Raw genomic sequence first — 18,677 nt, forward strand, 5'->3', positions numbered from 1 at the left:
GCAGATTTTCCCACTTAAGTCGGGTCGCTGTTTGTGGTGTGTCTCCTCCACAACTTCCTGTCTTAGGCTGTAGCCACATCCAAGTTCTTCATCCTCAAGTCTTCCTTCACCATCTCTTTTTTATCCGTCTGAGCTTCCTCTTCTCCTGCACATCCATCTGCATGACCTTTCTTCCCATATACTCTTCCTCCCTCCTCATCACATGACCAAACCATCTCAACCCTGCCTCCTGTATTCTTGCTCCAAAGTTCGTCACTTTCACCGTTACCCTTATATAGTCATTTCTCAGATGATCCTTTCTGGTCACACTGCACATCCACCTAAGCATTCTCATCTCCACTACCTCCATCCTGCTAATGTTATTTTTCCTCAGGGCCACAGTTGCCAAAGCGTACTTCATAGCTGGTCTCATTACTGTCCTGTAGATTTTGCCTTTTAGTTTGATTGGCACCCTCTTATCACATAGCACTCCAGCCATCTCTCTCCAGTTCCTTCATCCTGCTTCTATTCTGCATCCTACTTCCGTCTCAGCCTCACAATCTTCTTTCATTGTTGAACCTAAGTATCTAAAGTCACTGACCTTCCTGATAATATATCCTTCCAGCTCCAGATCTGTCTCTTGGCCGCCATCCACTTTACAACACATATACTCGGTCTTACTTCTGCTCAATCTCATACCTCTCTCTTCCAATACTTTCCTCCAACTGTCCACTTTGGCTGCCACTTCTTCTCTTGATTCTGCACACAGCACTATGTCATCTGCATATAATATAGTGCAAGGTGCGTCTTCTCTCACTTCCTCCGTCACCACCTCCATCACAATATTATACATGAACGGACTTAATGCTGACCTTTGATGCAAGCTAACTGTCACTGGAAAACTTTCTGTCTCTCTCAGGCAGGTTTGAACTCTTGTCTTCACATTTCTGTACATCTCCTGCAACAACCTGTTATATTTCTCCGGCACTTTCTTCTTCCCCAGACACCTCCAGACTTCTTGCCTTGGCACTCTATCAAACGCGTTCTCCAGATTAATAAATAACAGATATAGCTCCCGTTGCTTTTCTCGAAACTTTTCCATTATCTGTCGTACCCCAAAGATAGCATCTGTCGTCGATCGACCAGGCATGAAGCCAAATTGCCCTTTTGCAATTTCCACCTCCTTCCTCATACTTCCATCAAGAACCCTCTCTAGGATTTTCATTGTGTGGGACATCAACTTTATTCCTCTGTAATTCTTACAGTCTTGTGCATCCCCTTTACTCTTGTTGATGGGGACAAGAGTATTTTCCCTCCATTCCTTGGGTATATTTTCCTGTTGACAAACGTTTATTGACAGGTCCCACAGCAGGTCAATTCCTTCTTCCCCCAGTGCCTTCCATGCCTCCACTAGGATCCTGTCAGGGCCCACTGATTTTCCATTCTTCATCACCTTTATGGCTTCCTTCAATTCCACTCTACTGATCTTCTGCATCATCCCCTCATAAGGCTCCCCATCTTCTCTGTGAGTTCTAGCATTTTCTTCATTCAAAAGCCCTTCAAAGTATATTCTCCATCTGTTTCTTATATCCACATCCCTCCTTAATACCCTTCCTCCAGAGTCTTTGATCTGCCTCACATGTACGATTTCCTTTGATTTTTACATTATGAAATAAAAAAAAACATACCGTTTACCTTTTTTTGTGTGAATTATTACACCTTCGGAAACGTAGCAATTACAGATGACATTAATATTACTTGTTTTTTGGCTAGCAAAAATTGCATTGTTCTTTATAATTAACAATTTGAATCTGTGGTTGTGTATGACGCTACGCGCGGTGATGGTTGTAACTATCAATGTTGGGTTTGTAATTGGGAGATGATGTTTCAGTTTAGTGGTGTGTTGTAAATGTTGATAATAATCTCTTTTTTAAAAGGAAGAATTAGCTTTTCGTATGTAGAATAATCCTGGAAAGAAATATGGCTTTAAGTTTAATAGTTGCTAATTGATGACAGTTTTGAAGATGATGCAGTACGTATATTGTTTCTTTTTAGTTAGGCCTAAATTGTTGCTTTTTTTTTTTTGTAATAATAATAGTTTTAAATTTTTATTTGAATTCTGTTGTGTGTTTTTTCTACTGAAAGTTCGGTTACAGAAATTTTGATCTAATTGACATTTAAATTATACGTTATTGTTATATGAGTTTTAAGATCTGTTATGTTAATTAGAAATTTATGTTATTTCATTTAAATTACGCACGTTAAGTGGCATAACCGAGCTTAGCCGTACCATATTGTAAAGCGCTAATAAATAAATAAATAAAAATCACGCCATTTACCAATCAGTCACTTTACTGTCGGCATATTTTAAGGTCTTTGTCATAATAATAGAATAGAGTTTTAATTCGATAATAAAGAAGCGAAGGAGACATGGGATGGTTTAGGTAAAGCAACTCACTAACCATTTCTTTCAATAATAAATACTGACGAATGATATTTTGTTTCATTCGCATAAGTTAAAATAGGTGGTAACACATGAATTAAATGGGGAGACATTAGAGGCAAATACTTATCTTCATGTAACTGAAACAGATTTACATTAATGTACATGCATTGATGTAAATCTGTATTTTGGGTGTAATTCTTGTAGCATTTTTGAAATGGATTATAGCTTCAGATTAGGTGTGCTCATCACAGCAGAAATTTCATTTTGTATTTTTGCCTTAGTATATCTTATTGTCTTTTATTCAGCCAGTTTATAGCTTTTATTATTATTATTTAGGGTTGCTTAAGTGTCAAAGCCAGATAACATGGTGGAGACGTCCACATTACCTTTAAAGATTGCATTGAATTGACTGGGGGTCTCTGACCTAATGCCCACTCCTCACCTTCATGTGGTGGACCCTGTTAATAGACATTCACTGGGTACTAAACTCATGAGAATGAGCTGGACGTTTGTAACTTAGCTGATCAAATTAAACTGCAAATACATGTGATGGTACCACACAATGAGATTTTATGCGACTAGGGCATCTCCCAGTTAAACAAGCATTCCCCCCCCCCCATTGTTTTGCTGAGAAACAAGGGCAAACAATGAAATCAGCTCTTTTGGAATGAACTCAAACTCAGCATCAGAAGTATTGAAGATAGAAACCATCAATATAAGGAATATTATTGGAAAGGAAATTGAACTTGCAAAAGAACCAGAAAAAGTTTGACATGGACATAATTGATATTACTGAGATAAACACAAAAACAGGTGAGATCTTATTAAATAAGTATAGAATGTTGTATTCAAGGAAAGGAAGGAATAGCAGTAGCATTCAACACCAAACATGAAGATTAACTTCTTGATTGAAAGGCATTTTGAATTAGAGTTATGTAAGCAAACTTCAAAATGGGGAAAATGGACAATGAAAGTTATTTGTGCTTATGGTTCTGCAGAAAGTTCTCTGAAGGAAGATTTTCTTAATTAAGAAAATGGAAAAAGCAGTCCTTGTTGGAGATCTAAGCAGCAAAGTAGGAAATGATTGCTACCAAAAATACAGGAACATTTTGTGAAAATTTGGAGAAAAAGGATATGGACTAGTCATGTTCCTGGAGTTTAGGGTTATTCATTGATTCTCCAGCATCGTGTTGTTGGGAAACTTTCATTGGTGGACAGTCAGGAACACCCAATCAAAGTGCCAATAGGTGGCATAATTTTAGGACTGTCTGCCAATGAAAGTTTCCCAACAACACAATTAACGACATAGACTAGATAATAACTAAAAATATTTAGTTATTACTTACTATATTTTGCCAAAGTTAAATTGGCATCTTCAGGGATTAATACACTGGTATTCAACATGTGCATGCAGACACACTTCATGTACTTCCATCTTTGTTACTGAAGTGTGCCTGCATGCACATGTTGAATACTAGTGTATTAATCCCTGAAGATGCCAATTTAACCTTGGTGAAATATAATAAGTAATAATTAAATATTTTTAGTTATTATCTAGTCTATGTTGTTAATTTCCTTAAACAACATGATTCTGAGACCATGTTCTAACATAAAGAGCAACACAAGTTCACATGAAGATAAGACACAAGAAATAAGAAAAGTCTCATTGACATTGGTGATAGTAATATCTTCATACTGATTCAGGATACAAGATTGTACAGAGGATTTGAAATTGGAAGTTACCAGCATTTAGTATTAAGTAGCATAAAAATGAGTTTTGCATTGAAAAGAATGGTATATAAGAAAGTTTTAAAAAAAATTAAAGTTGAGCAGCTTTTACAGGTAAATTGTAGATTCTACTGCACGAATATTATTCAAGAAAAAATTAAACAGTTTGAAAACAAGAATTCTACCTTGGAGTTTCATTGACTGAAGAAAACTCAATTTCATTCTCAATTTTTTCTCAATCTCAATTTCTCAATCATTCTCAATTTCTCAATTGAGTTTCTGAAAACTCAATTTCAGAAAAAAATTCATTGATTCAGTTAGGAAAGCATGTGAAGTTGTCTGGAAGGATAGAAAAAATAACACCATATGGTGTTATTTTTTTTAAGTTAAAGAAGCAATCTGGCAGAACAAGAATGTATACTGAAAGTTCCTAGAAACGAAGTCTCCAGATATCCTAAAAGAACACAGAAAAATATAAGAGAACAAAACTATGTTTAAAAGTAGCTAAACAAAAGTCATGGGAAGATTTTAGTAAGAAGATATCAGAAGGCAGATATTCTGGAAGCTATTGAAAAAGCTTAGAAATGAAGGAAAGAGTACTGCAAAAGGAATCAGATATGATAAAGGTGAAAAGAAACTGAAGATAAGGGTATCGTAGCTGTCTAGAGTAGCAGTTTTCAACCTTTTTTTTATCTTACCACACACTAAAACTAATTACTGAAATTCTACAGCACACCATCTTTTTTTTGGCAACTATTTCAGCAAGAGCGTAACTTGCTTCTTGCACTTTTTCCAATATTGTCACAAATTTGGTCCATTTTTTTGCCTGGCAAGTTTTATTGAGTAGAAGTCTTTTGAAATATTCCACTGGTTTCTCATACAAGTGGGAGTGTTTTGATTGCAGATGTCTCTTCATCTTGTTAGGAACCATTGCTTGATTTGCCAATTTTTTGCCACATACAACACACATGGGACGTGTTATCTTCCCTTGAAATAAAGCCAAATGACAAATAATTTTCATTGTACTGGCTGACAGTGGTTTTAGATATACTAATGTTACTTATTACTTCACTGTCATCTAATTTTTGGTTTTTTAATTAGTAACTTGTCCATGTTGAATGGATCCTTATAAAAGTAAATTTAAAAAAATCGAAGTCTAAAAAAAAAAAAAAGAAAATGTTATCAGTTAAAAGAATATAAGAGTATCACTTGAAATCACTGGTCTCATAAAGTGCAGTGCTCATAGTTTTCACTCAAATTCAACACCATTGAAACACAGTGAAACAGATCTTACAGAATTGAAACCAGTGCAGCTGTGTCAGCAAGAAAAATGCTCCAAGATTTCAGTTGTTCACTGAATAAACCTGTCTCATCTTTATGCAACACTGACGCTATGAAAGCACAGTATACACTATAATTGTTGCACAACTGGAGGAACCTGTAAACACGTACAATGGTGCATATCTATAATAACTGGTGCGCAGTTTTATTGTTGACTCCTCATATATTTTGTTGATAAAATGTGCAAAAAAGAAACTTCTTTTACAACAATTATATCAAAATCCTGTGGCGCACTGTTTGAAAATCATGTCTAGATTAATTATTTTGAAAGACTGTTAAATAAAACAAGCAGGGGCAGATAGTAGGTAGAAAATTTTCAACAGGAATGCAAATTGGAATACACATCTACATGAGGTAGAAAAAGCCTGTAGAAACTTGAGATATGGAAAGGTAGTTAGAGTAGATGATATTTGACCAGAAATATTTAAGTATGGAAGTATAAAAGTTTTGCATTTGCTATACTGCATAAATTTGGGGGATCTGTCAGAAGATTAAATTTCAGATGATTGGAGTGGAACTCTAATAGTTCCCATCTATAAAAAAAAAAAAATAGGGAATAAAGCTGAATGTGAGAATTGCAGAGGAATTTCTCTACTAAGAATTCCAAGTAAAAGTGGCTGAGAAAAATTATGGAAGATAAACTTGGAAAAGAATAACAACAAATAGAGATTGTCAAGAAAGATTTTCATTTTATGAAAAATAATTGATAAATCTTGTGAATATAAGAACAATCTCTTGTAGATCTGGAAAAGGCATACGACAAGATTTCCAGAGAAAAGTTTTTCAAAATGCTACATTACTTGCCTTAGTATCCCATAATGCAAAGCACATATCCTTACACACGTGTATAATACTATGCATTATAGGAAGGGTCATTACCCAGACTGGTTTTGATCTTTATTGAGGTCCCTTCAGTGGGAGTGAAGCGATACCAAGGTTGAAGTAATGCAGAAGTCATATTTCCACATACAAATGGTCAAAAGGTGTCACACCTTATTACTAAAATACTTTGGATTAGGGATAGATGGTGAAATTTTTTAGCATAACCAAGTGGAAAAACTTTCAACATCTATCTCTAATCAAGAGTATTTTAGTAATAAGGTGTGACATCCTTTGGCTACTTGTACACTAGTGGCCAAAATTGTGGAAACCTTTTGGAAAAAGTGTATTTTTTTTTTTTTTTTTTTTGTGTAATACCATAAAATTATATATCAATGGAAAGATAATTTAATCAAGAATGTAATGCAACAAAGTTTGTTGAATTATCTGTATTCTATGAAAAGTTATAGCCAAATAACCAGAAAAAAGAAGCACAACTTGCTTAGGTTGATATGAAGTAGCTTTCTTTCATTTGAATGTAGTCAATGAGCATGAGTGGTTAGAGAGCCAATCAGGTGTCATCTTGTTTTGGCAATGAGTCAATAAGGTCACAGTAGGATTCAACTATTGATGTCATGTATTGGAGCGGAGAGGAGGACATTTGTCAGTGTGTTATGTGATTGCTATCAAGTTGGTTTTTTTTTTTGTTTGTTTGTTTGTTCTTTCATTTAGTGAGCTTGTAAAACAATAAAATTAAAGAAATGACACAAACAGTTGACTGGTCACCTAGAAAGCGATGTAAAATAGTACTATTAAGTGAATAAGGCTATAGTTATGAAGAAATTAGGAAAAAAATTGGTGGAAACTTAATTTAGAAATTTAGAAATGCAACCAAAGGTGGCATTTCTAAATTTTTGAAGAGGTATAAGGAGACTCGGTCACTACAAAGCCAGACTGGTAAAGTCAGGAAAAGGTGCACAACAGCAAGTGATGATAGAAGAATTGAGAGACTGTGCCTATGTGACAGAAGAAAATATCTGGGTGTATACAAGATGAAATGGCGCAATACATGTGAAGTTGAGTGCAAGGACTGTTCGGCACAGACTGCAGGAATTTGGTCTAAATGCTAGAATTCCATGAAAAAAGCCATTTTTACATCTCAAACAAAGGTTGAAAAGATTAAACTGGGCTAAAACCATGTTAACTGGACAGCGGAACAATGGGACAGTGTTATTTGGAGTGATGAGACCAAAATCTCCCTGTTTGGTAGTGATGGCATAAAATACGTAACGAGAAGAATCGGAGAAGATTTGCATCCTGATTGCATTACACCTACCGTGAAACCCACTTAGTGTTATGATCTAGGGTTGTATGACATCAAAAAGATGTGAGCAGAATTTGCATGATTAATGGGAATATAAATGCCCAAAAATACATAAATGAAATACTTGAGCCCAAACTAAAACCTTCCGCACGTGATCTTTTCCAAGATAATGAACCATTTATATTTCAACAGGATTCAGCACCATGTCATGTTGCTGCTGTGTGCAAAAAGTGGTTTCAAGATAATCATATTCCACTGCTGGAATGCCCTTGGAATAGCCCAGACCTTAACCCAATTGAAAATCCATGGAACCTACTAAAGAAACTTGTTAGTCAGAAGCAACCCACCAATAAAATCCAATTAATAGAAGCAATAATTCAATCTTGGTTTCACATTATAACAGCTGCAGAACTAAAAAATTTGGTTCACTCCATGGGAAGGCATTGTAAAGCTGTAATTAACGCTAAAGGTTATCCAACTAAGTATTAACTCACATTGTGAGAATTTTTGTATATCTCATTTCTTCTATATGTTTCACTTTTTTTTCTTTATAACTGCTGTTTTAATAAAAAAATCCTTCATAAAAGTTATTGCATTACATTCTTGATTAAATTATCTTTCCATTGATATATAATTTTATGGTATTACACCAAAAAAAAAAAAAATGGTATTATGGAAAAAATACACTTTTTCCAAAAGGTTTCCACAATTTTGGCCACTAGTGTATATGGAGAATGACTTCTGCATTACTTCAACCTTGTTATCACTTCTGAGTCTGACTCCCACTGATGAGACCTCAATAAAGGTTGAAACTGGTCTGTGTAGTGACCCCCCCTCCCATAATGCATTGCATTATAGAGAGTGCATAATGCACAGATGTAAAGGATGTTTTTATAAATATCTACCAGGATTACATTTGAATGAAGTTTTACTAGCCAAATTTTAGGTGATTATTGTGAGATTGGAGAGTGCATAGTGCACAGATGCTAATTCCTGGAGACAGCTCATGCCACACCGTGTCCGGCTGGCCTCACACAGAGGTCCTGAAGGTGTTTTCTATTAGAGCAACACATGACGTGGAGAAGTGACCTCCAGATGTCCTGATAAGGCATCATATTGATTCATTTTTTTTTTCAGTAGCACAATTCGTTGGTGTGAGTCCATTGATAGCTGCTATAAATCACCAGGGGAAGCCTGGTGAGTGCATATAGCACACTTGATAATTCCTGATGACGCTAACGCGATTTTTCAGGTCCGGCTTGCCTCACAGAGAGGTCCCAAAGGAGTATGCCCTAAGTGCTGCTCTTAACATGGGGAATTGCTATCCCACCCGTGCACCTACGCACACAAGCTTTTTCGTAGGGAATTCGGCTATCTCCCAACCCAAGACAAGGGATGTCAGATAGCCGAATAAATATATAGAATGACTCTAAAAGAGTATATGGAATGAAAATGGTGATGATTTAAATGAAATATATCAGTTCCAAGATAGGGATTAGGGGGATTTAGCTACTAATTTAAGTTAGTATGTAAGTTTGTATTTAAGTTAGTACTTAAGTTAGTATGTAAGCTAGTTTAAGGAAAGGAACTTGTAATGAATTGGTGAAAGCAGGATTAATCAGTCTTTCAGAGGAAATTCTTGTGGCCTGGCTAAGGCTGGTGCATGTATTGACGTGAGTGAGAGCATGAATTACACAGATCTGTAGAATTATTAATAGTGGCAATTGCATGAACTGAACAACTTTAGGTTTATGTACCAAATGTAATTAAGGACTGAACGACTTTAGGTCCTTAATTTAAGACAGGGACACATTGCCAAGAGTGTCTGAACCGATTTTATAATAGTAGAAGTTGGGGTGATGAACCTCAAGGTTGATGCAATTGTTACTGTAAGAGAGCACTGGTTTGAGTGATGGAACTCAATATTCAAGAATTCTGTAATGTAAGAGTACTAATAGGGGTGATGAACCTCAAGGTTGGTGCAATTGTATACTGTAAGAGAACACTAGAGTGAGCACTAGTTGAACTCAATATTGGTTAAATTGTGTAATTCAACAGAGCACTAAAGTGAGATATCAACCTCAAGATTGATGCAATTGCATACTATAAGAGAGCACTAGGGTAGCATAACCTGATGAAAAAGATTACAGGTTAGTTTTACCCTACTGATGACTAGTCGTTGCGATAGTAATCCTGCTCAGTACGAGAGGAACCGCAGGTTTGGACACTTGGTACATGTGCTTGGTCGAGTGACCAGTGGTGTGAAGCTACCATCCGTGGGATTATGACTGAACGCCTGTAAGTTAGAAACCCGTCTAGCCACTGTAACGATACCGTTCGTGCCTCGCACGTTAAAAGGCAGCGCTAGCCGGACTTGCTTTCGTACCGTCACGGTGCGATCGCTCTGGCGATGAGGCCACTAGAATGGAAGCATCAAGGCAGCCTTTGAGACTATGCGGCAGCTGTTTCCTACACCGCACCATTCAGGTGTGACGTGCAGGCACCAAATCGTCCGCAGACGGCCTAGGTACTGGTCTGGGTGTCGTTCTTAGAAGAGCAGCCACCATACTGCGATCTATTGAGACTCATCCTCTGACATTACATTCTTGATTAAATTTCATTCTTGGTTTCACATTATAACAGCTGCAGAACTAAAAAATTTGGTTCACTCCATGGGAAGGCATTGTAAGGCCGTAATTAACGCTAAAGGTTACCCAACTAAGTATTAACTCACATTGTGAGAATTTTTGTATATCTCATTTTTTCTATATGTTTCACTTTTTTTCTTTATAACTGCTGTTTTAATAAAAAAATCCTTCATAAAAGTTATTGCATTACATTCTTGATTAAATTAACTTTCCATTGATATATAATTTTATGGTATTACACCAAAAAAAAAAAGTGGTATTATGAGCCATAAAACCTCAAAAATACACTATTTCCAAAAGGTTTCCACAGTTTTGGCCACTAGTGTATATGGAGAATGACTTCTGCATTACTTCAACCTTGTTATCACTTCTGAGTCTGACTCCCGCTGATGAGACCTCAATAAAGGTCGAAACTGGTCTGTGTAGTGACCCCCTCCCATAATGCATTGCATTATACATATCTGTAAGGATGTGCTTTGCATTATGGGATACTAAGGGAAGTGATATGAAGTTATTAGCCTCTATGTACAAGCTGCTCAGTCATGAAGTCATGTGCAGACTTAGTTTGCTTATATTTGTATAAAGGATTAAACCAAGAATATAATTTTTTGGCATCTTTAATTTGTAATATAACCAAATGGGAAAACTTTCAATGTCATACAGTTTCAATGCATGTTACAGGAAACTGTGGGGAAGTTAAAAAAAAAAAAATATATATATATATATATATTCCAAAAAGTTGCATCGGAACCTAGTTAAGGTATAATGACAGGGGAAGTGATGGTTGCATCCTCTTTGCTAGGCTGTCTGAAGATAGACCTAAGTTCAAGTTTAGTTGCCAACTGGAGGAGTTTTTTTTCCCTAAGCCTTTGTTCGACCGGTTCCCGAGTTAGTCAATCTCTAGCACAAGACAGTGTGTTTTTTATCCTGTAAACTCAAGAAATATCAACTGAAGTACTCATAGTATTTCAGATAAAAGCATATCCTGTTAGGGCTAGGTACCAAGAGAAGGCAGCATTTCTTTGCTAGTCTCCTCATCAGTTGCTGTTTATTCATAGTTTTTGTCCAGCTATCTCTGACTGGCTACCAGTGGCGATTGAACTACCTACTGTGTTTCTAAAAGCTAGATAGGGTTAAAAGGCTTTGCCTGCTCCCTATAAGGCAATAAAATGCTTTATCTGATTTTATTTTATTTTTTTTTAAGGCAGTAGATGATCTTGTAGCCTGGGTACTGCATGGTTTGTGAAATGAGCAGGATGAGTAGAGAGTGCTATAGTCTGCAAAGCTGTGGATGGAATTAGTGGTTATTGTGTGATCATCTATGTACATGGGAAAGAGAATAGGTGACAGGAAAAGAGCATTGAAGCTTGAAGAGAGGAAACCCTGTATCATGACTCACAGAGAACAACAAGAGATAATGCTGGCTGCTCAATTGTAGAAAGTGGCAGGGACATCGAAGGATGGCAATTTGTTTACTAGGCCTCAATGCCACATACGTTCAAAAGCTTTGAAAATGTCAAGAGTGACAGCACAAGTTTCTCTGAAATTTTCCATAGTATGTGTCCAGTGTTGGATGATGTAATCTACAAAGTCATCTGTAGATCTTGAATGGCATCATACTCCTGGTCACTGATTAATTGGTGGGCCTCAAGGTGGTGGAGAACTTGGCTATTGATGATGATCTGCATTATTTTGGGGAGGACAGAGGTGATGGCAGTTGGCCAGCAGTTTAACTGTCGACTTCTATCACTGTTTTTTGAAATAGGATAGATGAGATTGCTTCCATGCATGAATAGGTACCAAATATGTATAGTAAATGATAGTGATGATGCAGGACAGATGTTAGCTCTGGGGCATAATGTTTGAGAACAGTTGGGGAGATGCCATCAGGACCAGATGACTTTTTGTTAAAATAACTATAGGAGGCATACAGTGCTTGAATTCTCCGATGCCTTATCTTTGGGTGAAGTAACAGTGGTGCCATCAGGATGAGACAGGTGGAAGTGTTTCCACGGCCTTAGCAAGTGACCAGAAGGCACGGCTTCAGTTTGAATTGTATGCGAGATTTCTGCTGGTGGCCTTTATGAAATCACGTTGTTTTGGTATAGGCAGAGTATGAAGCTGGAATTCTTGATGCAAGCCACATGCGGTAAGCTGGATTTTTTTTCTTTGACTGCTTTGGCATATTCTCGGCTTGAAAAGTGGATGTGGATTATTGATTGAATGGGGGATGGCCTTCATACCAATCAGAATAATTTTTGTGACTCATTCACAGCAGTTGTTTGGATGAGTGTCAGCAATAGTCAGATCAAGGAAAAGAGGAGTAGAAATTCTAGGGCTCATCCCGATTGGCATCCTTTGTAGTGCCAGTGGATGCAAGATTGGGATTAGTTGGAGGAGGGGCATTCTGTGAGAGAGAGAGAGAGAGATGTATAAGATTGTCTAAGTTGCCAAGAGGAGAGGTGATGTCTATAGTGTATCTTGAAGGAGAACTGGTGAAAAAGAATCCAGAGTATTTGGATAGTGAAGAGGGGTTATCAGGGATTTGAGTGGGTAGATGTACAATTTCTGTTAGGTCATTACTTATAGCAAAGATTTCTGCTTCTCATCCTGTTTGGTCAGTGGTGTTGGAGTGTGTGGGGGTGGGGGGGAAAGTGAGTTGGAATTGTAGACATTAAGATTGCCCAAGAAGATGACCTCATTATTTGGATAGCTGGATTGCAGGGGTTCAAGTTTCATGGAAAGGAATGTGAAGAGCCTGAGTGGTTATTATAGTTTGGAGGCTGGTAAATGCAACCAATGAAAGTTTGTTGGGGAAGGAATCTTTGAGCCAGAGAAGGTCAGAAGCAGGGGATTCTAAATTAGCCATTCTCTGGCAGGCTGTCAGATTTCACAAAGTGCAGGTGCCACCCTTTTGGCACTGGAGGTGGACAGTAGTAGTAGTAGATCTACTACTAGAATCCACTAGTAGTAGATCTGGGTTTCTATCAGAAATAAGATGTCTAGTCTGGAAGATATCAAATTTAGCTCTTTGCTTTATGGTGATAATGTAGTACTCCTAAGCAGATCCAGTGAAAGTCTTAAAGATTCTCTAACCAAATTGAATAACAGCTGTAACAAATTTGGCATGGAAATCAAAAATAAAGACAAAAAAAAAACCTCTGAAAATAGGCAAGAACATAGAAAACTTCAGTGCATTCTCAATGTAGAACCTATAGAACAAGAAAAATATTTCATATCTTCTTAAGCACAGTTTGTAGTGAAGATGGCAAATTAAATTTGGAAATATTATTATTATTTCCAAATTGAAATGTGACCATGAAATAATATCTATTTCATTCATTCACCACTCTCCTAACAAAAAATCTAGTCTTTCATGCCATTGCTAACCACACTCTTACCCAACTTCCAGGTATGACCTTTGTTCTGTCCCCTCTATCCAGTTGCTGAAATATTTCTTTTGTATTCATCCTATAGAATCTTTATAGGATATTAAAACCCTATAAAGTAACTTAAATGATTCTATCATATCCTCCCCTTTTTTTTTCTTGCCTATCAACCAACTTTTGCAATCCATGAACACCTCAATCTATCCTCATAGAGAACTATGAGGATAGATTCTATAGACCATTCACTATCTTGGTCGCTTGCCTTTGGATCCTCTCCACTACTTCCTCATCCTCAAGAAACCAAGAGGACCATATCTGAGCACAGTAATCCAGATGTGGTTGTATTGAGGCTTTATAAAGCAAAATGATAACTCCCTTATCTCTTCTTGTTAGTGTTTTTCAGTAACCAAGTAATCCTGTGAGCTACCCTGGCTACTTTGGAAATATGTCTTCTAAACTTTAACTTTCTATCTGCTTATTGTTATCCCCAAATCCCTGGCTTCATCAATTTCCTGGAGTACATTTCCCTCACCGTGGCAGCTTATAATTTTTGTATTCCAAAATACATAACTTTACACTTTTTTCCCATACTGTCAGCCTATTTAAATCATCCTGCAAGCAAATAGACAATAGAATAAGCAAAGCTGGTATGGTGGGGATTCTTTTGAATAAATTTATATGGAATAAGAGAAATTAGCAAAAACACCAAACTAGCAGTATACAAAGAGTGTTCAGACTAGTTTAGTTTTAAGTTATAGATGTAGAAGTTGAGAATTAAAAAAAGCACTAGATAAATCAAGAAAAATTAGGAGATTGAAGAAGTGGCATTATTGCTAGAATATTATTAAATATTGAAGATAAAGAAGTAACTCAGTCTTGTTGGCATTCAAAGAATATGTGAATGAAGCTAATTTAAGGTGGTACGCCTCTTAAACAGAATTGGAGAGGAAAGGTTAGCAAAACAAGTAATAATGAATGCTGATTACCCATTAACTATGAAAGAAAGGATTTTAATAATGAAAACATGTTTGATACCAAGATGACGGGAAAGAGAACCAGAGGAAGACCTATCTAGATCGCTTAATTCAGTTAGAAACTTCAGAAGAACAAAATGTTAGATACAAGTAGTGTAATGATGACAAGTAATAGACTAATTTGGAGGGAAATTGTTGATGGGAGAGTAATAATAAAAATGTGAACTTCATGTAGTGCTGTCATAGTAGCCTGAACACTCCTTGAGGGTACATGTCAGGAAATTGATGATTATTATCTGAGACCTCCAAGAAATCATCAGGGTAGGTTATATTTCACCCATATCAGCTGTCATACCTCCTCTTAATCCCACTCACCACTTCAAGAGACAATCTATTCCACTCACTCATCTGTTAGAGAAAAATTTAGCTCTTATCCCTATCTTAACTGTGAACAAACTTAATTTTCATGAATGCCCCTGTAGAGAGAGTGAAAAATTTCACCAGAAGACATCCTATAACATCCATTCAGAAGTTTGTAGACATCTATCACGTTAACTCCTCTTTCTGCTGTTAACCAGAGTCTGTAGTCCACATACTCGCAATCTGTCCTCATAACCTGAATTCCATTATCTCAATATAATCTTTGTAACTTTTCTGTGCATCCTTTCCACAGCTTCTTTATCTCTTTGGAACTAAGATCAAATCTACACACAGGTCCAGATGCAGCCTTATACTTCAAGGGCCTTTTAAAGAGGCAAAATGATTTCCTTATCGTTACATGCCAAGGTTAGTTTCAACATCACAGTTATTCTCTGAGATGTATTGCAATTTGTGCTATGTGACCTTATAATAGACTAATGACATTTGAACTGCAAATTCCTATCCACCATAGCATCAAAATCCATAGCTTCATCAGTTTCTTGTAGCATAACTCATCATCAGATTTCTGATATGTACCCTCAGGATACAGGATACCTATGATAGTACTACATGAAAAAGTTACACCATTGTTAACTTCCAATCAACAATTTTCCTCCAAATTAATCTATCTGTCAAGACTCCAGCATTATCAGATCTTATATTTGTCTTTTTAAGGCACTTTTTATTGTATCAATCCATTTACAACTTGATCTTCCTCTGGGTCTTTTTCCTGGTAAGGAACACTTGTTTTGCTAATCTTTCTTCTCAGATTCTATTTAAGTGACCATACCACCTAAGATTAGCCCTATGAACACATTTCTGGATAACAATGTCAAGTTCTTTCCTGTTATCCTCATTTTTAAATATGATATTGCCATTGATGCCATCTGTTCATGCACAAATCTTACCCAGGACTATCATATCTGCAGTATCTAGTCTTTGGTCAAGTGTTTTATTTCTAACCCAGCTCTCAGATCTATAAGTTAAAATTGGTTTGAACACTGTCTTGTACACAACTAATTTAGTGTTATGACTAATTTCTCTCTTATTCCATATAAATTTATTTAGTTGACTTCTTACCATGCCAGCTTCGATTTTGTTGCCTATTTCTATATTTAATTTACCATCTTCATTAAAAATTGGCTTAAGTAGCTGAAATATTTTACTTGCTCTATATGTTCTCCATTCACATTGCAGTTGATATATTAAATGCTTCTGCATATTTTCATTGTCTTGTTATTGCTGACCTTCATAACATGTCTATTATAATAGTTTTTCAATTTAGTCAGGGAATCTTGCAGACTTCTGCTAGATTTATTCAGAAATATAACATCTGCATAAAATAAAGAGCTGAGATTAACATCACCAATTTTGATATCAGATTTAATACCTCTTTCCATCATAATGTGATCCAAAAAATAACAACATCAGGGATAATATGCACTGTTCTTGCACACCTGATTTTACCTCAAACCATCTTCCACCTGCAAGTCTAACTGCTGACTTACAACTTAAGCAGAGACTATATATTGCTTGGTATAATGTCTCATTTACAGCATATAACTAGCATTTTGAAGAGCTTTCCTCTTGGTACCTTGTCATATGCCTTTTGCAGATCAACAAAACTTAAAAATCCTTGTTATATTTCCAAGATTTCTCAACTATTTGTCTTAAGGTGAAAATCTGATCGTGACAACCTCTATTTGGCTTGAATCCATCTTGTTCTTCACCAAGCTTCTCTTCCGCAACCCTATTAGCATAAAATTACTGATATAATGTGCTGATGGAAAATATCATCACACTGATGTGACTAATTTTACTCTTACTAACATGGAATTTGCAGTCATTATCATTTCCAGCCTGTTGAAATCATTCTGCAAGTGCTAGATATCAGTAGCATCCCTGCTGATTGCCCTGGCTATCTTTGTATCATCAGCAAATAATTGAACATCTCCTGTGGGATCCTTTCTAATGTCATTAATGTATAATTCTCGTAGACAGGCTTATACGTTGGTTATGCATTATTAAAACACTTAAGGAATTGAACAACGTAGTTGAGGATATAAATTAAATTATACTTTAATAAATATTTTCCGATCTTTTGGCAACGTCACTTTGCATCTTCTAAAGGAACTTACAAAAAAAGGCACGTGTACGTATGCACTACAAACACAGTAACTGGGAATGAAGAGATGAAGCTATTGTTCTCCTAAAAGTCCTGATGGTAAGTAGGTGTTCTTGGTGCCTTTTTTTGTAAGTTCCTTTAGAAGATGGCAACGTGACGTTGCCGAAATATTGGAAAATATTTATTAAAGTATAATTTAATTTATATCCTCAACTACGTTGTTCAATTCCTTAAGTGTTTTAATAATGTATAAATTGAACCACAATGTTCCAAAGACTGATCCCTGGGTACACCACTGGTCATCTTAAATCTGGCAGATTCACATCCACTGTATACTATTCACTTATCCAAGTCAGGAGTTTATATTCCAAACCCATATTCTCCAGTTTATGTAACTGGAGAATATGGGTCTGGTATCCTTTCAAATGATTTAGCAATCTCCAACAGTATCATAGTGTATCCATTCCCTTTTTACATCTCAGCTGTAATATTGTAATAAAATAAGAACAAATTTCTAAAACATGAACTTTAGTAAACCCATGCTGTTACTTGCATAGTATAGCTTATCTGTCACCCCATTTCTGTATTTAAGTTCTTACCATTTTCTCTAAAATCTTTACCACCAAATTTAAATTTTTCTATTTTAAGTATTATGATAACATATATTTTAGCTTCATATTTGTAAATTCACATATTACAGGCTTATCCATTAGATTATACATTACAGTATCGATATGTTGTCCCCTATTGTCCCCTATTTAAAATAAATCTTGGGGGATGTTTTTATATGCTCAAATAATGTTCATTTGTAGCACTACGCTCATGTTAGTCACAATTTTAGATATTCTTGATTATGCTGAGCAACATTAGTCCACCTCAGTTTATCTGTTTAAAATCCTAGAAAATGTGACTGTGTATATCAGACTATTGCTCATTTATTCATATTTCTAATATATGAGGATTTAATATTTTATTTATTATTTTTTTTAATCATATATTTAGTCCATATTGATAACTGCAAGTCATTTGTGGACCGTCTCTAGTACAATATTCGTTTCATCAACCAGCACTCTCTGACATCTTTGCAAAAGAGATATTGACATTGTGTAATCAGTTGAACTGTTTATACCCCTCTGGAAAACAAGCAGTATATAATTTTAAAAAAAACAACAAAAAAACATCCTGTCTTTCTAGTAATAGGTCTAGCGGCTTATTACGGTCTTTTCCCATCTTTTAAAATTTTTAATAATAAAATTTAAAAAAAATAGTTGTGCACAACACTTGGAGACTTCCTTATGTAGATATGCATAGGGAGATGGGACGTCATATTGTCAATCTGAACCACAGTTTTCTTGCTGGTTAGATGATTTTTTAGTTGTCTTTTCATGCAAACCATAATTTCTTTTCTTCCTGCAGAAAATCATGGTTCACACAATGAAATGTCAGTGTTTGCTAATGTTCTCTGTGAGAATCATAAGTTAACT

At 36.0% G+C, this 18,677-nt stretch overlaps 1 protein-coding gene across 4 annotated transcripts in view; it reads left to right on the forward strand.

Moving 5' to 3' along the window:
- The first annotated feature begins 1,837 nt into the window (after nt 1-1,837).
- Nucleotides 1,838-18,677, forward strand: part of Acn (apoptotic chromatin condensation inducer acinus) — a 229,813-nt gene continuing 212,973 nt past the window's right edge. For all 4 annotated transcript variants that reach the window (XR_016549792.1, XR_016549793.1, XM_090407980.1 and 1 more), the window contains exon 1: nt 1,838-2,011. The gene's annotated coding sequence lies outside the window, so the exon portion shown is untranslated. The remainder of the gene's footprint in view (nt 2,012-18,677) is intronic.

Source organism: Typopeltis vanoorti, chromosome 18, assembly GCF_054136105.1.
Source record: "Typopeltis vanoorti isolate ZY-2024b chromosome 18, IOZ_Tvanoo_1.0, whole genome shotgun sequence".
NCBI classification, from domain to species: domain Eukaryota; kingdom Metazoa; phylum Arthropoda; class Arachnida; order Uropygi; family Thelyphonidae; genus Typopeltis; species Typopeltis vanoorti.